The sequence below is a fragment of the Hyla sarda genome, unplaced genomic scaffold (genome assembly GCF_029499605.1).
Source record: "Hyla sarda isolate aHylSar1 unplaced genomic scaffold, aHylSar1.hap1 scaffold_1751, whole genome shotgun sequence".
In the NCBI taxonomy this organism is placed as follows: Eukaryota; Metazoa; Chordata; class Amphibia; order Anura; family Hylidae; genus Hyla; species Hyla sarda.
The window spans coordinates 26,728-51,599 of NW_026608395.1; the positions used below are offsets into that span (position 1 = coordinate 26,728).

Below are 24,872 nucleotides of genomic sequence, written 5' to 3' on the forward strand. Positions count from 1 at the left end.
TTCATAAACCAGTCAGTGCAACTCATCATTTTGGTCTCCAATTCTCAAACTCAAATTCTCACCCACGGAGGATTAAATGAGAATCTTTCTTGTTTAACACTGGAATGGGGTGGTGCACTGTTCACTACCCGAAGATACTGCCACATCGGGTCAATGCATAGGGCGACAGAAGCAAGCTTCCAAATCAGCTCCCTTTCTCAAAAATCCATTTAATTTATGGTCCCCAGATAGGGAACGTATGTATCAGTATGTGCTCACAAGTCACCCAAGTGCAAGTATTCACACAAAAAAAAACGTGCCTCAGGATGCGATCTGTCGCAAGATCCTTTCTTTTTTTACACTTGATCTAAGCCAAAAGGCCTAGAGGGGATAACCGGGAAAGGGGTGGACCCAACCATGTCCCCTTCATGAGCACTCACATTACTCATAGGAATGGAAGGAAGGCTGGCAGCCAACCAGCCTCCCATACACTTTCTGGGTGGGTGGCAGTCAGCCACCCATACATACATACAGCACAGGCTAAACCCACATCATCACTTAAAAAAAGGACAGGCGACCATTGCACTCTGATGGAGCATTTAGCAATGCAATCCATAGCCTGGCTTTTGCCTGAACCCCCATCACTCCTCCTCTTGCATATAAGACAATATTTCAGATCTGCATATGAAAACAACACGCCTACCTTTGTTGCACATAGCTGCCTGCCTGTCTCTAGTTACCCCACTGGCTGTAGCTGCGTCCCTTCCGACATGGAATAACACCAACTGTAACGATAAACTGAAAATTAACAGTATAAACCTGCATCATTTTGGACTCTGGTATTTGCTGAATCCGGGTGACCTGACAATCGATGGTGGTGCCGCTGGTGATTCTGGCCTTCTTGGAATCTGTTGGGCCTATGTGTTAGCTCACACATCACTTGGGTATCCATGGTAACTACCACAACATGGTCATCTGCAGTTTACATCTAGCCCGTGGCATTGAATGGCATTTTAAAAGTGCTAAGGGTCCTGGTGCAATAATCCTCCCATGAGGATCAGCCTCAACGGCTTTGTAGATTGCACTCATGTCAGCAACTCCATATACATTTTTTTTTCTTCATGCTTCTTTCTTCATCCTTTTTTCTTTCTGTCATTCAGACTTTCATTCATTCGATCTCTCTCACTCACTTGCTTTAACTCATTTGTTCTCACTCACTCACTCACTCACTCAATCACTCACTCACTCATTCACTCTCACTCACTCTCACTCTCTCACTCACTCGCTCACTAAGTCAGTCTCTCTCTCTCTCTCTCTTTTTCTTTTTATATATATTTTTTTCTCTTCTTCTTCTTCTTCTTCTTCTTCTTCTTCAGACCCTGTCATAGCACTAATGCCTTTCCAATACCACCAGCAGATGGAGACACTCCATTGCAACATTGGTTGTGAGCAGCAGTTTCTAAAAACAAATGCCTCATGGCGGATTTCCCATCCATCAATGGATGGTAAATTTTGTTTTTATCATTCACTGACCACAGAAACCAATGCATGGTCAAGCAACAGCAATGACACACCCTTGTGTATAGGCATGAGACCCTCATGTCATTTAACAGGATTCAGCACCACCCACAAGACAGCTACCTGTCATGTCATGTCAAACCTGCACAGGTGTGCTAGATTATTATTATTTAGTTTTATTTTATTTTTTTACACCAATCAGTGTGCAAACATGGTCATTAAAACGCTAAATGAATAGACGTTCATAAACCAGTCAGTGCAACTCATCATTTTGGTCTCCAATTCTCAAACTCAAATTCTCACCCACGGAGGATTAAATGAGAATCTTTCTTGTTTAACACTGGAATGGGGTGGTGCACTGTTCACTACCCGAAGATACTGCCACATCGGGTCAATGCATAGGGCGACAGAAGCAAGCTTCCAAATCAGCTCCCTTTCTCAAAAATCCATTTAATTTATGGTCCCCAGATAGGGAACGTATGTATCAGTATGTGCTCACAAGTCACCCAAGTGCAAGTATTCACACAAAAAAAAACGTGCCTCAGGATGCGATCTGTCGCAAGATCCTTTCTTTTTTTACACTTGATCTAAGCCAAAAGGCCTAGAGGGGATAACCGGGAAAGGGGTGGACCCAACCATGTCCCCTTCATGAGCACTCACATTACTCATAGGAATGGAAGGAAGGCTGGCAGCCAACCAGCCTCCCATACACTTTCTGGGTGGGTGGCAGTCAGCCACCCATACATACATACAGCACAGGCTAAACCCACATCATCACTTAAAAAAAGGACAGGCGACCATTGCACTCTGATGGAGCATTTAGCAATGCAATCCATAGCCTGGCTTTTGCCTGAACCCCCATCACTCCTCCTCTTGCATATAAGACAATATTTCAGATCTGCATATGAAAACAACACGCCTACCTTTGTTGCACATAGCTGCCTGCCTGTCTCTAGTTACCCCACTGGCTGTAGCTGCGTCCCTTCCGACATGGAATAACACCAACTGTAACGATAAACTGAAAATTAACAGTATAAACCTGCATCATTTTGGACTCTGGTATTTGCTGAATCCGGGTGACCTGACAATCGATGGTGGTGCCGCTGGTGATTCTGGCCTTCTTGGAATCTGTTGGGCCTATGTGTTAGCTCACACATCACTTGGGTATCCATGGTAACTACCACAACATGGTCATCTGCAGTTTACATCTAGCCCGTGGCATTGAATGGCATTTTAAAAGTGCTAAGGGTCCTGGTGCAATAATCCTCCCATGAGGATCAGCCTCAACGGCTTTGTAGATTGCACTCATGTCAGCAACTCCATATACATTTTTTTTTCTTCATGCTTCTTTCTTCATCCTTTTTTCTTTCTGTCATTCAGACTTTCATTCATTCGATCTCTCTCACTCACTTGCTTTAACTCATTTGTTCTCACTCACTCACTCACTCACTCAATCACTCACTCACTCATTCACTCTCACTCACTCTCACTCTCTCACTCACTCGCTCACTAAGTCAGTCTCTCTCTCTCTCTCTCTTTTTCTTTTTATATATATTTTTTTCCGTCTTCTTCTTCTTCTTCTTCTTCTTCTTCTTCAGACCCTGTCATAGCACTAATGCCTTTCCAATACCACCAGCAGATGGAGACACTCCATTGCAACATTGGTTGTGAGCAGCAGTTTCTAAAAACAAATGCCTCATGGCGGATTTCCCATCCATCAATGGATGGTAAATTTTGTTTTTATCATTCACTGACCACAGAAACCAATGCATGGTCAAGCAACAGCAATGACACACCCTTGTGTATAGGCATGAGACCCTCATGTCATTTAACAGGATTCAGCACCACCCACAAGACAGCTACCTGTCATGTCATGTCAAACCTGCACAGGTGTGCTAGATTATTATTATTTAGTTTTATTTTATTTTTTTACACCAATCAGTGTGCAAACATGGTCATTAAAACGCTAAATGAATAGACGTTCATAAACCAGTCAGTGCAACTCATCATTTTGGTCTCCAATTCTCAAACTCAAATTCTCACCCACGGACTCACCCACGGAGGATTAAATGAGAATCTTTCTTGTTTAACACTGGAATGGGGTGGTGCACTGTTCACTACCCGAAGATACTGCCACATCGGGTCAATGCATAGGGCGACAGAAGCAAGCTTCCAAATCAGCTCCCTTTCTCAAAAATCCATTTAATTTATGGTCCCCAGATAGGGAACGTATGTATCAGTATGTGCTCACAAGTCACCCAAGTGCAAGTATTCACACAAAAAAAAACGTGCCTCAGGATGCGATCTGTCGCAAGATCCTTTCTTTTTTTACACTTGATCTAAGCCAAAAGGCCTAGAGGGGATAACCGGGAAAGGGGTGGACCCAACCATGTCCCCTTCATGAGCACTCACATTACTCATAGGAATGGAAGGAAGGCTGGCAGCCAACCAGCCTCCCATACACTTTCTGGGTGGGTGGCAGTCAGCCACCCATACATACATACAGCACAGGCTAAACCCACATCATCACTTAAAAAAAGGACAGGCGACCATTGCACTCTGATGGAGCATTTAGCAATGCAATCCATAGCCTGGCTTTTGCCTGAACCCCCATCACTCCTCCTCTTGCATATAAGACAATATTTCAGATCTGCATATGAAAACAACACGCCTACCTTTGTTGCACATAGCTGCCTGCCTGTCTCTAGTTACCCCACTGGCTGTAGCTGCGTCCCTTCCGACATGGAATAACACCAACTGTAACGATAAACTGAAAATTAACAGTATAAACCTGCATCATTTTGGACTCTGGTATTTGCTGAATCCGGGTGACCTGACAATCGATGGTGGTGCCGCTGGTGATTCTGGCCTTCTTGGAATCTGTTGGGCCTATGTGTTAGCTCACACATCACTTGGGTATCCATGGTAACTACCACAACATGGTCATCTGCAGTTTACATCTAGCCCGTGGCATTGAATGGCATTTTAAAAGTGCTAAGGGTCCTGGTGCAATAATCCTCCCATGAGGATCAGCCTCAACGGCTTTGTAGATTGCACTCATGTCAGCAACTCCATATACATTTTTTTTTCTTCATGCTTCTTTCTTCATCCTTTTTTCTTTCTGTCATTCAGACTTTCATTCATTCGATCTCTCTCACTCACTTGCTTTAACTCATTTGTTCTCACTCACTCACTCACTCACTCAATCACTCACTCACTCATTCACTCTCACTCACTCTCACTCTCTCACTCACTCGCTCACTAAGTCAGTCTCTCTCTCTCTCTCTCTTTTTCTTTTTATATATATTTTTTTCCGTCTTCTTCTTCTTCTTCTTCTTCTTCAGACCCTGTCATAGCACTAATGCCTTTCCAATACCACCAGCAGATGGAGACACTCCATTGCAACATTGGTTGTGAGCAGCAGTTTCTAAAAACAAATGCCTCATGGCGGATTTCCCATCCATCAATGGATGGTAAATTTTGTTTTTATCATTCACTGACCACAGAAACCAATGCATGGTCAAGCAACAGCAATGACACACCCTTGTGTATAGGCATGAGACCCTCATGTCATTTAACAGGATTCAGCACCACCCACAAGACAGCTACCTGTCATGTCATGTCAAACCTGCACAGGTGTGCTAGATTATTATTATTTAGTTTTATTTTATTTTTTTACACCAATCAGTGTGCAAACATGGTCATTAAAACGCTAAATGAATAGACGTTCATAAACCAGTCAGTGCAACTCATCATTTTGGTCTCCAATTCTCAAACTCAAATTCTCACCCACGGAGGATTAAATGAGAATCTTTCTTGTTTAACACTGGAATGGGGTGGTGCACTGTTCACTACCCGAAGATACTGCCACATCGGGTCAATGCATAGGGCGACAGAAGCAAGCTTCCAAATCAGCTCCCTTTCTCAAAAATCCATTTAATTTATGGTCCCCAGATAGGGAACGTATGTATCAGTATGTGCTCACAAGTCACCCAAGTGCAAGTATTCACACAAAAAAAAACGTGCCTCAGGATGCGATCTGTCGCAAGATCCTTTCTTTTTTTACACTTGATCTAAGCCAAAAGGCCTAGAGGGGATAACCGGGAAAGGGGTGGACCCAACCATGTCCCCTTCATGAGCACTCACATTACTCATAGGAATGGAAGGAAGGCTGGCAGCCAACCAGCCTCCCATACACTTTCTGGGTGGGTGGCAGTCAGCCACCCATACATACATACAGCACAGGCTAAACCCACATCATCACTTAAAAAAAGGACAGGCGACCATTGCACTCTGATGGAGCATTTAGCAATGCAATCCATAGCCTGGCTTTTGCCTGAACCCCCATCACTCCTCCTCTTGCATATAAGACAATATTTCAGATCTGCATATGAAAACAACACGCCTACCTTTGTTGCACATAGCTGCCTGCCTGTCTCTAGTTACCCCACTGGCTGTAGCTGCGTCCCTTCCGACATGGAATAACACCAACTGTAACGATAAACTGAAAATTAACAGTATAAACCTGCATCATTTTGGACTCTGGTATTTGCTGAATCCGGGTGACCTGACAATCGATGGTGGTGCCGCTGGTGATTCTGGCCTTCTTGGAATCTGTTGGGCCTATGTGTTAGCTCACACATCACTTGGGTATCCATGGTAACTACCACAACATGGTCATCTGCAGTTTACATCTAGCCCGTGGCATTGAATGGCATTTTAAAAGTGCTAAGGGTCCTGGTGCAATAATCCTCCCATGAGGATCAGCCTCAACGGCTTTGTAGATTGCACTCATGTCAGCAACTCCATATACATTTTTTTTTCTTCATGCTTCTTTCTTCATCCTTTTTTCTTTCTGTCATTCAGACTTTCATTCATTCGATCTCTCTCACTCACTTGCTTTAACTCATTTGTTCTCACTCACTCACTCACTCACTCAATCACTCACTCACTCATTCACTCTCACTCACTCTCACTCTCTCACTCACTCGCTCACTAAGTCAGTCTCTCTCTCTCTCTCTCTTTTTCTTTTTATATATATTTTTTTCCGTCTTCTTCTTCTTCTTCTTCTTCTTCTTCTTCTTCTTCTTCAGACCCTGTCATAGCACTAATGCCTTTCCAATACCACCAGCAGATGGAGACACTCCATTGCAACATTGGTTGTGAGCAGCAGTTTCTAAAAACAAATGCCTCATGGCGGATTTCCCATCCATCAATGGATGGTAAATTTAGTTTTTATCATTCACTGACCACAGAAACCAATGCATGGTCAAGCAACAGCAATGACACACCCTTGTGTATAGGCATGAGACCCTCATGTCATTTAACAGGATTCAGCACCACCCACAAGACAGCTACCTGTCATGTCATGTCAAACCTGCACAGGTGTGCTAGATTATTATTATTTAGTTTTATTTTATTTTTTTACACCAATCAGTGTGCAAACATGGTCATTAAAACGCTAAATGAATAGACGTTCATAAACCAGTCAGTGCAACTCATCATTTTGGTCTCCAATTCTCAAACTCAAATTCTCACCCACGGAGGATTAAATGAGAATCTTTCTTGTTTAACACTGGAATGGGGTGGTGCACTGTTCACTACCCGAAGATACTGCCACATCGGGTCAATGCATAGGGCGACAGAAGCAAGCTTCCAAATCAGCTCCCTTTCTCAAAAATCCATTTAATTTATGGTCCCCAGATAGGGAACGTATGTATCAGTATGTGCTCACAAGTCACCCAAGTGCAAGTATTCACACAAAAAAAAACGTGCCTCAGGATGCGATCTGTCGCAAGATCCTTTCTTTTTTTACACTTGATCTAAGCCAAAAGGCCTAGAGGGGATAACCGGGAAAGGGGTGGACCCAACCATGTCCCCTTCATGAGCACTCACATTACTCATAGGAATGGAAGGAAGGCTGGCAGCCAACCAGCCTCCCATACACTTTCTGGGTGGGTGGCAGTCAGCCACCCATACATACATACAGCACAGGCTAAACCCACATCATCACTTAAAAAAAGGACAGGCGACCATTGCACTCTGATGGAGCATTTAGCAATGCAATCCATAGCCTGGCTTTTGCCTGAACCCCCATCACTCCTCCTCTTGCATATAAGACAATATTTCAGATCTGCATATGAAAACAACACGCCTACCTTTGTTGCACATAGCTGCCTGCCTGTCTCTAGTTACCCCACTGGCTGTAGCTGCGTCCCTTCCGACATGGAATAACACCAACTGTAACGATAAACTGAAAATTAACAGTATAAACCTGCATCATTTTGGACTCTGGTATTTGCTGAATCCGGGTGACCTGACAATCGATGGTGGTGCCGCTGGTGATTCTGGCCTTCTTGGAATCTGTTGGGCCTATGTGTTAGCTCACACATCACTTGGGTATCCATGGTAACTACCACAACATGGTCATCTGCAGTTTACATCTAGCCCGTGGCATTGAATGGCATTTTAAAAGTGCTAAGGGTCCTGGTGCAATAATCCTCCCATGAGGATCAGCCTCAACGGCTTTGTAGATTGCACTCATGTCAGCAACTCCATATACATTTTTTTTTCTTCATGCTTCTTTCTTCATCCTTTTTTCTTTCTGTCATTCAGACTTTCATTCATTCGATCTCTCTCACTCACTTGCTTTAACTCATTTGTTCTCACTCACTCACTCACTCACTCAATCACTCACTCACTCATTCACTCTCACTCACTCTCACTCTCTCACTCACTCGCTCACTAAGTCAGTCTCTCTCTCTCTCTCTCTTTTTCTTTTTATATATATTTTTTTCCGTCTTCTTCTTCTTCTTCTTCTTCTTCAGACCCTGTCATAGCACTAATGCCTTTCCAATACCACCAGCAGATGGAGACACTCCATTGCAACATTGGTTGTGAGCAGCAGTTTCTAAAAACAAATGCCTCATGGCGGATTTCCCATCCATCAATGGATGGTAAATTTTGTTTTTATCATTCACTGACCACAGAAACCAATGCATGGTCAAGCAACAGCAATGACACACCCTTGTGTATAGGCATGAGACCCTCATGTCATTTAACAGGATTCAGCACCACCCACAAGACAGCTACCTGTCATGTCATGTCAAACCTGCACAGGTGTGCTAGATTATTATTATTTAGTTTTATTTTATTTTTTTACACCAATCAGTGTGCAAACATGGTCATTAAAACGCTAAATGAATAGACGTTCATAAACCAGTCAGTGCAACTCATCATTTTGGTCTCCAATTCTCAAACTCAAATTCTCACCCACGGAGGATTAAATGAGAATCTTTCTTGTTTAACACTGGAATGGGGTGGTGCACTGTTCACTACCCGAAGATACTGCCACATCGGGTCAATGCATAGGGCGACAGAAGCAAGCTTCCAAATCAGCTCCCTTTCTCAAAAATCCATTTAATTTATGGTCCCCAGATAGGGAACGTATGTATCAGTATGTGCTCACAAGTCACCCAAGTGCAAGTATTCACACAAAAAAAAACGTGCCTCAGGATGCGATCTGTCGCAAGATCCTTTCTTTTTTTACACTTGATCTAAGCCAAAAGGCCTAGAGGGGATAACCGGGAAAGGGGTGGACCCAACCATGTCCCCTTCATGAGCACTCACATTACTCATAGGAATGGAAGGAAGGCTGGCAGCCAACCAGCCTCCCATACACTTTCTGGGTGGGTGGCAGTCAGCCACCCATACATACATACAGCACAGGCTAAACCCACATCATCACTTAAAAAAAGGACAGGCGACCATTGCACTCTGATGGAGCATTTAGCAATGCAATCCATAGCCTGGCTTTTGCCTGAACCCCCATCACTCCTCCTCTTGCATATAAGACAATATTTCAGATCTGCATATGAAAACAACACGCCTACCTTTGTTGCACATAGCTGCCTGCCTGTCTCTAGTTACCCCACTGGCTGTAGCTGCGTCCCTTCCGACATGGAATAACACCAACTGTAACGATAAACTGAAAATTAACAGTATAAACCTGCATCATTTTGGACTCTGGTATTTGCTGAATCCGGGTGACCTGACAATCGATGGTGGTGCCGCTGGTGATTCTGGCCTTCTTGGAATCTGTTGGGCCTATGTGTTAGCTCACACATCACTTGGGTATCCATGGTAACTACCACAACATGGTCATCTGCAGTTTACATCTAGCCCGTGGCATTGAATGGCATTTTAAAAGTGCTAAGGGTCCTGGTGCAATAATCCTCCCATGAGGATCAGCCTCAACGGCTTTGTAGATTGCACTCATGTCAGCAACTCCATATACATTTTTTTTTCTTCATGCTTCTTTCTTCATCCTTTTTTCTTTCTGTCATTCAGACTTTCATTCATTCGATCTCTCTCACTCACTTGCTTTAACTCATTTGTTCTCACTCACTCACTCACTCACTCACTCAATCACTCACTCACTCATTCACTCTCACTCACTCTCACTCTCTCACTCACTCGCTCACTAAGTCAGTCTCTCTCTCTCTCTTTTTCTTTTTATATATATTTTTTTCCGTCTTCTTCTTCTTCTTCTTCTTCTTCTTCTTCTTCAGACCCTGTCATAGCACTAATGCCTTTCCAATACCACCAGCAGATGGAGACACTCCATTGCAACATTGGTTGTGAGCAGCAGTTTCTAAAAACAAATGCCTCATGGCGGATTTCCCATCCATCAATGGATGGTAAATTTTGTTTTTATCATTCACTGACCACAGAAACCAATGCATGGTCAAGCAACAGCAATGACACACCCTTGTGTATAGGCATGAGACCCTCATGTCATTTAACAGGATTCAGCACCACCCACAAGACAGCTACCTGTCATGTCATGTCAAACCTGCACAGGTGTGCTAGATTATTATTATTTAGTTTTATTTTATTTTTTTACACCAATCAGTGTGCAAACATGGTCATTAAAACGCTAAATGAATAGACGTTCATAAACCAGTCAGTGCAACTCATCATTTTGGTCTCCAATTCTCAAACTCAAATTCTCACCCACGGAGGATTAAATGAGAATCTTTCTTGTTTAACACTGGAATGGGGTGGTGCACTGTTCACTACCCGAAGATACTGCCACATCGGGTCAATGCATAGGGCGACAGAAGCAAGCTTCCAAATCAGCTCCCTTTCTCAAAAATCCATTTAATTTATGGTCCCCAGATAGGGAACGTATGTATCAGTATGTGCTCACAAGTCACCCAAGTGCAAGTATTCACACAAAAAAAAACGTGCCTCAGGATGCGATCTGTCGCAAGATCCTTTCTTTTTTTACACTTGATCTAAGCCAAAAGGCCTAGAGGGAATAACCGGGAAAGGGGTGGACCCAACCATGTCCCCTTCATGAGCACTCACATTACTCATAGGAATGGAAGGAAGGCTGGCAGCCAACCAGACTCCCATACACTCTCTGGGTGGGTGGCAGTCAGCCACCCATACATACATACAGCACAGGCTAAACCCACATCATCACTTAAAAAAAGGACAGGCGACCATTGCACTCTGATGGAGCATTTAGCAATGCAATCCATAGCCTGGCTTTTGCCTGAACCCCCATCACTCCTCCTCTTGCATATAAGACAATATTTCAGATCTGCATATGAAAACAACACGCCTACCTTTGTTGCACATAGCTGCCTGCCTGTCTCTAGTTACCCCACTGGCTGTAGCTGCGTCCCTTCCGACATGGAATAACACCAACTGTAACGATAAACTGAAAATTAACAGTATAAACCTGCATCATTTTGGACTCTGGTATTTGCTGAATCCGGGTGACCTGACAATCGATGGTGGTGCCGCTGGTGATTCTGGCCTTCTTGGAATCTGTTGGGCCTATGTGTTAGCTCACACATCACTTGGGTATCCATGGTAACTACCACAACATGGTCATCTGCAGTTTACATCTAGCCCGTGGCATTGAATGGCATTTTAAAAGTGCTAAGGGTCCTGGTGCAATAATCCTCCCATGAGGATCAGCCTCAACGGCTTTGTAGATTGCACTCATGTCAGCAACTCCATATACATTTTTTTTTCTTCATGCTTCTTTCTTCATCCTTTTTTCTTTCTGTCATTCAGACTTTCATTCATTCGATCTCTCTCACTCACTTGCTTTAACTCATTTGTTCTCACTCACTCACTCACTCACTCATTCACTCTCACTCACTCTCACTCTCTCACTCACTCGCTCACTAAGTCAGTCTCTCTCTCTCTCTCTCTTTTTCTTTTTATATATATTTTTTTCCGTCTTCTTCTTCTTCTTCTTCTTCTTCTTCTTCTTCTTCTTCAGACCCTGTCATAGCACTAATGCCTTTCCAATACCACCAGCAGAAGGAGACACTCCATTGCAACATTGGTTGTGAGCAGCAGTTTCTAAAAACAAATGCCTCATGGCGGATTTCCCATCCATCAATGGATGGTAAATTTTGTTTTTATCATTCACTGACCACAGAAACCAATGCATGGTCAAGCAACAGCAATGACACACCCTTGTGTATAGGCATGAGACCCTCATGTCATTTAACAGGATTCAGCACCACCCACAAGACAGCTACCTGTCATGTCATGTCAAACCTGCACAGGTGTGCTAGATTATTATTATTTAGTTTTATTTTATTTTTTTACACCAATCAGTGTGCAAACATGGTCATTAAAACGCTAAATGAATAGACGTTCATAAACCAGTCAGTGCAACTCATCATTTTGGTCTCCAATTCTCAAACTCAAATTCTCACCCACGGAGGATTAAATGAGAATCTTTCTTGTTTAACACTGGAATGGGGTGGTGCACTGTTCACTACCCGAAGATACTGCCACATCGGGTCAATGCATAGGGCGACAGAAGCAAGCTTCCAAATCAGCTCCCTTTCTCAAAAATCCATTTAATTTATGGTCCCCAGATAGGGAACGTATGTATCAGTATGTGCTCACAAGTCACCCAAGTGCAAGTATTCACACAAAAAAAAACGTGCCTCAGGATGCGATCTGTCGCAAGATCCTTTCTTTTTTTACACTTGATCTAAGCCAAAAGGCCTAGAGGGGATAACCGGGAAAGGGGTGGACCCAACCATGTCCCCTTCATGAGCACTCACATTACTCATAGGAATGGAAGGAAGGCTGGCAGCCAACCAGCCTCCCATACACTTTCTGGGTGGGTGGCAGTCAGCCACCCATACATACATACAGCACAGGCTAAACCCACATCATCACTTAAAAAAAGGACAGGCGACCATTGCACTCTGATGGAGCATTTAGCAATGCAATCCATAGCCTGGCTTTTGCCTGAACCCCCATCACTCCTCCTCTTGCATATAAGACAATATTTCAGATCTGCATATGAAAACAACACGCCTACCTTTGTTGCACATAGCTGCCTGCCTGTCTCTAGTTACCCCACTGGCCGTAGCTGCGTCCCTTCCGACATGGAATAACACCAACTGTAACGATAAACTGAAAATTAACAGTATAAACCTGCATCATTTTGGACTCTGGTATTTGCTGAATCCGGGTGACCTGACAATCGATGGTGGTGCCGCTGGTGATTCTGGCCTTCTTGGAATCTGTTGGGCCTATGTGTTAGCTCACACATCACTTGGGTATCCATGGTAACTACCACAACATGGTCATCTGCAGTTTACATCTAGCCCGTGGCATTGAATGGCATTTTAAAAGTGCTAAGGGTCCTGGTGCAATAATCCTCCCATGAGGATCAGCCTCAACGGCTTTGTAGATTGCACTCATGTCAGCAACTCCATATACATTTTTTTTTCTTCATGCTTCTTTCTTCATCCTTTTTTCTTTCTGTCATTCAGACTTTCATTCATTCGATCTCTCTCACTCACTTGCTTTAACTCATTTGTTCTCACTCACTCACTCACTCACTCAATCACTCACTCACTCATTCACTCTCACTCACTCTCTCACTCACTCGCTCACTAAGTCAGTCTCTCTCTCTCTCTCTCTTTTTCTTTTTATATATATTTTTTTCCGTCTTCTTCTTCTTCTTCTTCTTCTTCTTCTTCAGACCCTGTCATAGCACTAATGCCTTTCCAATACCACCAGCAGATGGAGACACTCCATTGCAACATTGGTTGTGAGCAGCAGTTTCTAAAAACAAATGCCTCATGGCGGATTTCCCATCCATCAATGGATGGTAAATTTTGTTTTTATCATTCACTGACCACAGAAACCAATGCATGGTGAAGCAACAGCAATGACACACCCTTGTGTATAGGCATGAGACCCTCATGTCATTTAACAGGATTCAGCACCACCCACAAGACAGCTACCTGTCATGTCATGTCAAACCTGCACAGGTGTGCTAGATTATTATTATTTAGTTTTATTTTATTTTTTTACACCAATCAGTGTGCAAACATGGTCATTAAAACGCTAAATGAATAGACGTTCATAAACCAGTCAGTGCAACTCATCATTTTGGTCTCCAATTCTCAAACTCAAATTCTCACCCACGGAGGATTAAATGAGAATCTTTCTTGTTTAACACTGGAATGGGGTGGTGCACTGTTCACTACCCGAAGATACTGCCACATCGGGTCAATGCATAGGGCGACAGAAGCAAGCTTCCAAATCAGCTCCCTTTCTCAAAAATCCATTTAATTTATGGTCCCCAGATAGGGAACGTATGTATCAGTATGTGCTCACAAGTCACCCAAGTGCAAGTATTCACACAAAAAAAAACGTGCCTCAGGATGCGATCTGTCGCAAGATCCTTTCTTTTTTTACACTTGATCTAAGCCAAAAGGCCTAGAGGGGATAACCGGGAAAGGGGTGGACCCAACCATGTCCCCTTCATGAGCACTCACATTACTCATAGGAATGGAAGGAAGGCTGGCAGCCAACCAGCCTCCCATACACTTTCTGGGTGGGTGGCAGTCAGCCACCCATACATACATACAGCACAGGCTAAACCCACATCATCACTTAAAAAAAGGACAGGCGACCATTGCACTCTGATGGAGCATTTAGCAATGCAATCCATAGCCTGGCTTTTGCCTGAACCCCCATCACTCCTCCTCTTGCATATAAGACAATATTTCAGATCTGCATATGAAAACAACACGCCTACCTTTGTTGCACATAGCTGCCTGCCTGTCTCTAGTTACCCCACTGGCTGTAGCTGCGTCCCTTCCGACATGGAATAACACCAACTGTAACGATAAACTGAAAATTAACAGTATAAACCTGCATCATTTTGGACTCTGGTATTTGCTGAATCCGGGTGACCTGACAATCGATGGTGGTGCCGCTGGTGATTCTGGCCTTCTTGGAATCTGTTGGGCCTATGTGTTAGCTCACACATCACTTGGGTATCCATGGTAACTACCACAACATGGTCATCTGCAGTTTACATCTAGCCCGTGGCATTGAATGGCATTTTAAAAGTGCTAAGGGTCCTGGTGCAATAATCCTCCCATGAGGATCAGCCTCAACGGCTTTGTAGATTGCACTCATGTCAGCAACTCCATATACATTTTTTTTTCTTCATGCTTCTTTCTTCATCCTTTTTTCTTTCTGTCATTCAGACTTTCATTCATTCGATCTCTCTCACTCACTTGCTTTAACTCATTTGTTCTCACTCACTCACTCACTCACTCAATCACTCACTCACTCATTCACTCTCACTCACTCTCACTCTCTCACTCACTCGCTCACTAAGTCAGTCTCTCTCTCTCTCTCTCTTTTTCTTTTTATATATATTTTTTTCCGTCTTCTTCTTCTTCTTCTTCTTCTTCTTCTTCTTCTTCAGACCCTGTCATAGCACTAATGCCTTTCCAATACCACCAGCAGATGGAGACACTCCATTGCAACATTGGTTGTGAGCAGCAGTTTCTAAAAACAAATGCCTCATGGCGGATTTCCCATCCATCAATGGATGGTAAATTTTGTTTTTATCATTCACTGACCACAGAAACCAATGCATGGTCAAGCAACAGCAATGACACACCCTTGTGTATAGGCATGAGACCCTCATGTCATTTAACAGGATTCAGCACCACCCACAAGACAGCTACCTGTCATGTCATGTCAAACCTGCACAGGTGTGCTAGATTATTATTATTTAGTTTTATTTTATTTTTTTACACCAATCAGTGTGCAAACATGGTCATTAAAACGCTAAATGAATAGACGTTCATAAACCAGTCAGTGCAACTCATCATTTTGGTCTCCAATTCTCAAACTCAAATTCTCACCCACGGAGGATTAAATGAGAATCTTTCTTGTTTAACACTGGAATGGGGTGGTGCACTGTTCACTACCCGAAGATACTGCCACATCGGGTCAATGCATAGGGCGACAGAAGCAAGCTTCCAAATCAGCTCCCTTTCTCAAAAATCCATTTAATTTATGGTCCCCAGATAGGGAACGTATGTATCAGTATGTGCTCACAAGTCACCCAAGTGCAAGTATTCACACAAAAAAAAACGTGCCTCAGGATGCGATCTGTCGCAAGATCCTTTCTTTTTTTACACTTGATCTAAGCCAAAAGGCCTAGAGGGGATAACCGGGAAAGGGGTGGACCCAACCATGTCCCCTTCATGAGCACTCACATTACTCATAGGAATGGAAGGAAGGCTGGCAGCCAACCAGACTCCCATACACTCTCTGGGTGGGTGGCAGTCAGCCACCCATACATACATACAGCACAGGCTAAACCCACATCATCACTTAAAAAAAGGACAGGCGACCATTGCACTCTGATGGAGCATTTAGCAATGCAATCCATAGCCTGGCTTTTGCCTGAACCCCCATCACTCCTCCTCTTGCATATAAGACAATATTTCAGATCTGCATATGAAAACAACACGCCTACCTTTGTTGCACATAGCTGCCTGCCTGTCTCTAGTTACCCCACTGGCTGTAGCTGCGTCCCTTCCGACATGGAATAACACCAACTGTAACGATAAACTGAAAATTAACAGTATAAACCTGCATCATTTTGGACTCTGGTATTTGCTGAATCCGGGTGACCTGACAATCGATGGTGGTGCCGCTGGTGATTCTGGCCTTCTTGGAATCTGTTGGGCCTATGTGTTAGCTCACACATCACTTGGGTATCCATGGTAACTACCACAACATGGTCATCTGCAGTTTACATCTAGCCCGTGGCATTGAATGGCATTTTAAAAGTGCTAAGGGTCCTGGTGCAATAATCCTCCCATGAGGATCAGCCTCAACGGCTTTGTAGATTGCACTCATGTCAGCAACTCCATATACATTTTTTTTTCTTCATGCTTCTTTCTTCATCCTTTTTTCTTTCTGTCATTCAGACTTTCATTCATTCGATCTCTCTCACTCACTTGCTTTAACTCATTTGTTCTCACTCACTCACTCACTCACTCATTCACTCTCACTCACTCTCACTCTCTCACTCACTCGCTCACTAAGTCAGTCTCTCTCTCTCTCTCTCTTTTTCTTTTTATATATATTTTTTTCCGTCTTCTTCTTCTTCTTCTTCTTCTTCTTCTTCTTCAGACCCTGTCATAGCACTAATGCCTTTCCAATACCACCAGCAGAAGGAGACACTCCATTGCAACATTGGTTGTGAGCAGCAGTTTCTAAAAACAAATGCCTCATGGCGGATTTCCCATCCATCAATGGATGGTAAATTTTGTTTTTATCATTCACTGACCACAGAAACCAATGCATGGTCAAGCAACAGCAATGACACACCCTTGTGTATAGGCATGAGACCCTCATGTCATTTAACAGGATTCAGCACCACCCACAAGACAGCTACCTGTCATGTCATGTCAAACCTGCACAGGTGTGCTAGATTATTATTATTTAGTTTTATTTTATTTTTTTACACCAATCAGTGTGCAAACATGGTCATTAAAACGCTAAATGAATAGACGTTCATAAACCAGTCAGTGCAACTCATCATTTTGGTCTCCAATTCTCAAACTCAAATTCTCACCCACGGAGGATTAAATGAGAATCTTTCTTGTTTAACACTGGAATGGGGTGGTGCACTGTTCACTACCCGAAGATACTGCCACATCGGGTCAATGCATAGGGCGACAGAAGCAAGCTTCCAAATCAGCTCCCTTTCTCAAAAATCCATTTAATTTATGGTCCCCAGATAGGGAACGTATGTATCAGTATGTGCTCACAAGTCACCCAAGTGCAAGTATTCACACAAAAAAAAACGTGCCTCAGGATGCGATCTGTCGCAAGATCCTTTCTTTTTTTACACTTGATCTAAGCCAAAAGGCCTAGAGGGGATAACCGGGAAAGGGGTGGACCCAACCATGTCCCCTTCATGAGCACTCACATTACTCATAGGAATGGAAGGAAGGCTGGCAGCCAACCAGCCTCCCATACACTTTCTGGGTGGGTGGCAGTCAGCCACCCATACATACATACAGCACAGGCTAAACCCACATCATCACTTAAAAAAAGGACAGGCGACCATTGCACTCTGATGGAGCATTTAGCAATGCAATCCATAGCCTGGCTTTTGCCTGAACCCCCATCACTCCTCCTCTTGCATATAAGACAATATTTCAGATCTGCATATGAAAACAACACGCCTACCTTTGTTGCACATAGCTGCCTGCCTGTCTCTAGTTACCCCACTGGCCGTAGCTGCGTCCCTTCCGACATGGAATAACACCAACTGTAACGATAAACTGAAAATTAACAGTATAAACCTGCATCATTTTGGACTCTGGTATTTGCTGAATCCGGGTGACCTGACAATCGATGGTGGTGCCGCTGGTGATTCTGGCCTTCTTGGAATCTGTTGGGCCTATGTGTTAGCTCACACATCACTTGGGTATCCATGGTAACTACCACAACATGGTCATCTGCAGTTTACATCTAGCCCGTGGCATTGAATGGCATTTTAAAAGTGCTAAGGGTCCTGGTGCAATAATCCTCCCATGAGGATCAGCCTCAACGGCTTTGTAGATTGCACTCATGTCAGCAACTCCATATACATTTTTTTTTCTTCATGCTTCTTTCTTCATCCTTTTTTCTTTCTGTCATTCAGACTTTCATTCATTCGATCTCTCTCACTCACTTGCTTTAACTCATTTGTTCTCACTCACTCACTCACTCACTCAATCACTCACTCACTCATTCACTCTCACTCACTCTCTCACTCACTCGCTCACTAAGTCAGTCTCTCTCTCTCTCTCTCTTTTTCTTTTTATATATATTTTTTTCCGTCTTCTTCTTCTTCTTCTTCTTCTTCTTCTTCTTCTTCAGACCCTGTCATAGCACTAATGCCTTTCCAATACCACCAGCAGATGGAGACACTCCATTGCAACATTGGTTGTGAGCAGCAGTTTCTAAAAACAAATGCCTCATGGCGGATTTCCCATCCATCAATGGATGGTAAATTTTGTTTTTATCATTCACTGACCACAGAAACCAATGCATGGTGAAGCAACAGCAATGACACACCCTTGTGTATAGGCATGAGACCCTCATGTCATTTAACAGGATTCAGCACCACCCACAAGACAGCTACCTGTCATGTCATGTCAAACCTGCACAGGTGTGCTAGATTATTATTATTTAGTTTTATTTTATTTTTTTACACCAATCAGTGTGCAAACATGGTCATTAAAACGCTAAATGAATAGACGTTCATAAACCAGTCAGTGCAACTCATCATTTTGGTCTCCAATTCTCAAACTCAAATTCTCACCCACGGAGGATTAAATGAGAATCTTTCTTGTTTAACACTGGAATGGGGTGGTGCACTGTTCACTACCCGAAGATACTGCCACATCGGGTCAATGCATAGGGCGACAGAAGCAAGCTTCCAAATCAGCTCCCTTTCTCAAAAATCCATTTAATTTATGGTCCCCAGATAGGGAACGTATGTATCAGTATGTGCTCACAAGTCACCCAAGTGCAAGTATTCACACAAAAAAAAACGTGCCTCAGGATGCGATCTGTCGCAAGATCCTTTCTTTTTTTACACTTGATCTAAGCCAAAAGGCCTAGAGGGGATAACCGGGAAAGGGGTGGACCCAACCATGTCCCCTTCATGAGCACTCACATTACTCATAGGAATGGAAGGAAGGCTGGCAGCCAACCAGCCTCCCATACACTTTCTGGGTGGGTGGCAGTCAGCCACCCATACATACATACAGCACAGGCTAAACCCACATCATCACTTAAAAAAAGGACAGGCGACCATTGCACTCTGATGGAGCATTTAGCAATGCAATCCATAGCCTGGCTTTTGCCTGAACCCCCATCACTCCTCCTCTTGCATATAAGACAATATTTCAGATCTGCATATGAAAACAACACGCCTACCTTTGTTGCACATAGCTGCCTGCCTGTCTCTAGTTACCCCACTGGCTGTAGCTGCGTCCCTTCCGACATGGAATAACACCAACTGTAACGATAAACTGAAAATTAACAGTATAAACCTGCATCATTTTGGACTCTGGTATTTGCTGAATCCGGGTGACCTGACAATCGATGGTGGTGCCGCTGGTGATTCTGGCCTTCTTGGAATCTGTTGGGCCTATGTGTTAGCTCACACATCACTTGGGTATCCATGGTAACTACCACAACATGGTCATCTGCAGTTTACATCTAGCCCGTGGCATTGAATGGCATTTTAAAAGTGCTAAGGGTCCTGGTGCAATAATCCTCCCATGAGGATCAGCCTCAACGGCTTTGTAGATTGCACTCATGTCAGCAACTCCATATACATTTTTTTTTCTTCATGCTTCTTTCTTCATCCTTTTTTCTTTCTGTCATTCAGACTTTCATTCATTCGATCTCTCTCACTCACTTGCTTTAACTCATTTGTTCTCACTCACTCACTCACTCACTCAATCACTCACTCACTCATTCACTCTCACTCACTCTCACTCTCTCACTCACTCGCTCACTAAGTCAGTCTCTCTCTCTCTCTCTCTTTTTCTTTTTATATATATTTTTTTCCGTCTTCTTCTTCTTCTTCTTCTTCTTCTTCTTCTTCTTCAGACCCTGTCATAGCACTAATGCCTTTCCAATACCACCAGCAGATGGAGACACTCCATTGCAACATTGGTTGTGAGCAGCAGTTTCTAAAAACAAATGCCTCATGGCGGATTTCCCATCCATCAATGGATGGTAAATTTTGTTTTTATCATTCACTGACCACAGAAACCAATGCATGGTCAAGCAACAGCAATGACACACCCTTGTGTATAGGCATGAGACCCTCATGTCATTTAACAGGATTCAGCACCACCCACAAGACAGCTACCTGTCATGTCATGTCAAACCTGCACAGGTGTGCTAGATTATTATTATTTAGTTTTATTTTATTTTTTTACACCAATCAGTGTGCAAACATGGTCATTAAAACGCTAAATGAATAGACGTTCATAAACCAGTCAGTGCAACTCATCATTTTGGTCTCCAATTCTCAAACTCAAATTCTCACCCACGGAGGATTAAATGAGAATCTTTCTTGTTTAACACTGGAATGGGGTGGTGCACTGTTCACTACCCGAAGATACTGCCACATCGGGTCAATGCATAGGGCGACAGAAGCAAGCTTCCAAATCAGCTCCCTTTCTCAAAAATCCATTTAATTTATGGTCCCCAGATAGGGAACGTATGTATCAGTATGTGCTCACAAGTCACCCAAGTGCAAGTATTCACACAAAAAAAAAACGTGCCTCAGGATGCGATCTGTCGCAAGATCCTTTCTTTTTTTACACTTGATCTAAGCCAAAAGGCCTAGAGGGGATAACCGGGAAAGGGGTGGACCCAACCATGTCCCCTTCATGAGCACTCACATTACTCATAGGAATGGAAGGAAGGCTGGCAGCCAACCAGCCTCCCATACACTTTCTGGGTGGGTGGCAGTCAGCCACCCATACATACATACAGCACAGGCTAAACCCACATCATCACTTAAAAAAAGGACAGGCGACCATTGCACTCTGATGGAGCATTTAGCAATGCAATCCATAGCCTGGCTTTTGCCTGAACCCCCATCACTCCTCCTCTTGCATATAAGACAATATTTCAGATCTGCATATGAAAACAACACGCCTACCTTTGTTGCACATAGCTGCCTGCCTGTCTCTAGTTACCCCACTGGCTGTAGCTGCGTCCCTTCCGACATGGAATAACACCAACTGTAACGATAAACTGAAAATTAACAGTATAAACCTGCATCATTTTGGACTCTGGTATTTGCTGAATCCGGGTGACCTGACAATCGATGGTGGTGCCGCTGGTGATTCTGGCCTTCTTGGAATCTGTTGGGCCTATGTGTTAGCTCACACATCACTTGGGTATCCATGGTAACTACCACAACATGGTCATCTGCAGTTTACATCTAGCCCGTGGCATTGAATGGCATTTTAAAAGTGCTAAGGGTCCTGGTGCAATAATCCTCCCATGAGGATCAGCCTCAACGGCTTTGTAGATTGCACTCATGTCAGCAACTCCATATACATTTTTTTTTCTTCATGCTTCTTTCTTCATCCTTTTTTCTTTCTGTCATTCAGACTTTCATTCATTCGATCTCTCTCACTCACTTGCTTTAACTCATTTGTTCTCACTCACTCACTCACTCACTCACTCATTCACTCTCACTCACTCTCACTCTCTCACTCACTCGCTCACTAAGTCAGTCTCTCTCTCTCTCTCTCTTTTTCTTTTTATATATATTTTTTTCCGTCTTCTTCTTCTTCTTCTTCTTCTTCTTCTTCTTCTTCTTCAGACCCTGTCATAGCACTAATGCCTTTCCAATACCACCAGCAGAAGGAGACACTCCATTGCAACATTGGTTGTGAGCAGCAGTTTCTAAAAACAAATGCCTCATGGCGGATTTCCCATCCATCAATGGATGGTAAATTTTGTTTTTATCATTCACTGACCACAGAAACCAATGCATGGTCAAGCAACAGCAATGACACACCCTTGTGTATAGGCATGAGACCCTCATGTCATTTAACAGGATTCAGCACCACCCACAAGACAGCTACCTGTCATGTCATGTCAAACCTGCACAGGTGTGCTAGATTATTATTATTTAGTTTTATTTTATTTTTTTACACCAATCAGTGTGCAAACATGGTCATTAAAACGCTAAATGAATAGACGTTCATAAACCAGTCAGTGCAACTCATCATTTTGGTCTCCAATTCTCAAACTCAAATTCTCACCCACGGAGGATTAAATGAGAATCTTTCTTGTTTAACACTGGAATGGGGTGGTGCACTGTTCACTACCCGAAGATACTGCCACATCGGGTCAATGCATAGGGCGACAGAAGCAAGCTTCCAAATCAGCTCCCTTTCTCAAAAATCCATTTAATTTATGGTCCCCAGATAGGGAACGTATGTATCAGTATGTGCTCACAAGTCACCCAAGTGCAAGTATTCACACAAAAAAAAACGTGCCTCAGGATGCGATCTGTCGCAAGATCCTTTCTTTTTTTACACTTGATCTAAGCCAAAAGGCCTAGAGGGGATAACCGGGAAAGGGGTGGACCCAACCATGTCCCCTTCATGAGCACTCACATTACTCATAGGAATGGAAGGAAGGCTGGCAGCCAACCAGCCTCCCATACACTTTCTGGGTGGGTGGCAGTCAGCCACCCATACATACATACAGCACAGGCTAAACCCACATCATCACTTAAAAAAAGGACAGGCGACCATTGCACTCTGATGGAGCATTTAGCAATGCAATCCATAGCCTGGCTTTTGCCTGAACCCCCATCACTCCTCCTCTTGCATATAAGACAATATTTCAGATCTGCATATGAAAACAACACGCCTACCTTTGTTGCACATAGCTGCCTGCCTGTCTCTAGTTACCCCACTGGCCGTAGCTGCGTCCCTTCCGGCATGGAATAACACCAACTGTAACGATAAACTGAAAATTAACAGTATAAACCTGCATCATTTTGGACTCTGGTATTTGCTGAATCCGGGTGACCTGACAATCGATGGTGGTGCCGCTGGTGATTCTGGCCTTCTTGGAATCTGTTGGGCCTATGTGTTAGCTCACACATCACTTGGGTATCCATGGTAACTACCACAACATGGTCATCTGCAGTTTACATCTAGCCCGTGGCATTGAATGGCATTTTAAAAGTGCTAAGGGTCCTGGTGCAATAATCCTCCCATGAGGATCAGCCTCAACGGCTTTGTAGATTGCACTCATGTCAGCAACTCCATATACATTTTTTTTTCTTCATGCTTCTTTCTTCATCCTTTTTTCTTTCTGTCATTCAGACTTTCATTCATTCGATCTCTCTCACTCACTTGCTTTAACTCATTTGTTCTCACTCACTCACTCACTCACTCACTCAATCACTCACTCACTCATTCACTCTCACTCACTCTCTCACTCACTCGCTCACTAAGTCAGTCTCTCTCTCTCTCTCTCTTTTTCTTTTTATATATATTTTTTTCCGTCTTCTTCTTCTTCTTCTTCTTCTTCTTCTTCAGACCCTGTCATAGCACTAATGCCTTTCCAATACCACCAGCAGATGGAGACACTCCATTGCAACATTGGTTGTGAGCAGCAGTTTCTAAAAACAAATGCCTCATGGCGGATTTCCCATCCATCAATGGATGGTAAATTTTGTTTTTATCATTCACTGACCACAGAAACCAATGCATGGTCAAGCAACAGCAATGACACACCCTTGTGTATAGGCATGAGACCCTCATGTCATTTAACAGGATTCAGCACCACCCACAAGACAGCTACCTGTCATGTCATGTCAAACCTGCACAGGTGTGCTAGATTATTATTATTTAGTTTTATTTTATTTTTTTACACCAATCAGTGTGCAAACATGGTCATTAAAACGCTAAATGAATAGACGTTCATAAACCAGTCAGTGCAACTCATCATTTTGGTCTCCAATTCTCAAACTCAAATTCTCACCCACGGAGGATTAAATGAGAATCTTTCTTGTTTAACACTGGAATGGGGTGGTGCACTGTTCACTACCCGAAGATACTGCCACATCGGGTCAATGCATAGGGCGACAGAAGCAAGCTTCCAAATCAGCTCCCTTTCTCAAAAATCCATTTAATTTATGGTCCCCAGATAGGGAACGTATGTATCAGTATGTGCTCACAAGTCACCCAAGTGCAAGTATTCACACAAAAAAAAACGTGCCTCAGGATGCGATCTGTCGCAAGATCCTTTCTTTTTTTACACTTGATCTAAGCCAAAAGGCCTAGAGGGGATAACCGGGAAAGGGGTGGACCCAACCATGTCCCCTTCATGAGCACTCACATTACTCATAGGAATGGAAGGAAGGCTGGCAGCCAACCAGCCTCCCATACACTTTCTGGGTGGGTGGCAGTCAGCCACCCATACATACATACAGCACAGGC

General features: G+C 43.5%; 15 pseudogenes; all 15 read right to left on the reverse strand.

Moving 5' to 3' along the window:
• Positions 1 to 107: 107 nt before the first annotated feature.
• On the reverse strand, positions 108 to 371 carry LOC130313270 (U2 spliceosomal RNA; annotated as a pseudogene).
• A 1,474-nt stretch (positions 372 to 1,845) lies between these two features.
• Positions 1,846 to 2,109, reverse strand: LOC130313272 (U2 spliceosomal RNA; annotated as a pseudogene).
• Positions 2,110 to 3,597: 1,488 nt separating this feature from the next.
• Positions 3,598 to 3,861, reverse strand: LOC130313273 (U2 spliceosomal RNA; annotated as a pseudogene).
• A 1,470-nt stretch (positions 3,862 to 5,331) lies between these two features.
• On the reverse strand, positions 5,332 to 5,595 carry LOC130313274 (U2 spliceosomal RNA; annotated as a pseudogene).
• Positions 5,596 to 7,080: 1,485 nt separating this feature from the next.
• LOC130313275 (U2 spliceosomal RNA) lies at positions 7,081 to 7,344 on the reverse strand (annotated as a pseudogene).
• A 1,470-nt stretch (positions 7,345 to 8,814) lies between these two features.
• LOC130313276 (U2 spliceosomal RNA) lies at positions 8,815 to 9,078 on the reverse strand (annotated as a pseudogene).
• Positions 9,079 to 10,557: 1,479 nt separating this feature from the next.
• On the reverse strand, positions 10,558 to 10,821 carry LOC130313303 (U2 spliceosomal RNA; annotated as a pseudogene).
• A 1,469-nt stretch (positions 10,822 to 12,290) lies between these two features.
• Positions 12,291 to 12,554, reverse strand: LOC130313278 (U2 spliceosomal RNA; annotated as a pseudogene).
• Positions 12,555 to 14,024: 1,470 nt separating this feature from the next.
• LOC130313279 (U2 spliceosomal RNA) lies at positions 14,025 to 14,288 on the reverse strand (annotated as a pseudogene).
• Positions 14,289 to 15,770: 1,482 nt separating this feature from the next.
• On the reverse strand, positions 15,771 to 16,034 carry LOC130313280 (U2 spliceosomal RNA; annotated as a pseudogene).
• A 1,463-nt stretch (positions 16,035 to 17,497) lies between these two features.
• LOC130313281 (U2 spliceosomal RNA) lies at positions 17,498 to 17,761 on the reverse strand (annotated as a pseudogene).
• A 1,476-nt stretch (positions 17,762 to 19,237) lies between these two features.
• LOC130313283 (U2 spliceosomal RNA) lies at positions 19,238 to 19,501 on the reverse strand (annotated as a pseudogene).
• A 1,482-nt stretch (positions 19,502 to 20,983) lies between these two features.
• Positions 20,984 to 21,248, reverse strand: LOC130313296 (U2 spliceosomal RNA; annotated as a pseudogene).
• Positions 21,249 to 22,721: 1,473 nt separating this feature from the next.
• Positions 22,722 to 22,985, reverse strand: LOC130313284 (U2 spliceosomal RNA; annotated as a pseudogene).
• A 1,474-nt stretch (positions 22,986 to 24,459) lies between these two features.
• On the reverse strand, positions 24,460 to 24,723 carry LOC130313285 (U2 spliceosomal RNA; annotated as a pseudogene).
• Between the last annotated feature and the right edge of the window lie 149 nt (positions 24,724 to 24,872).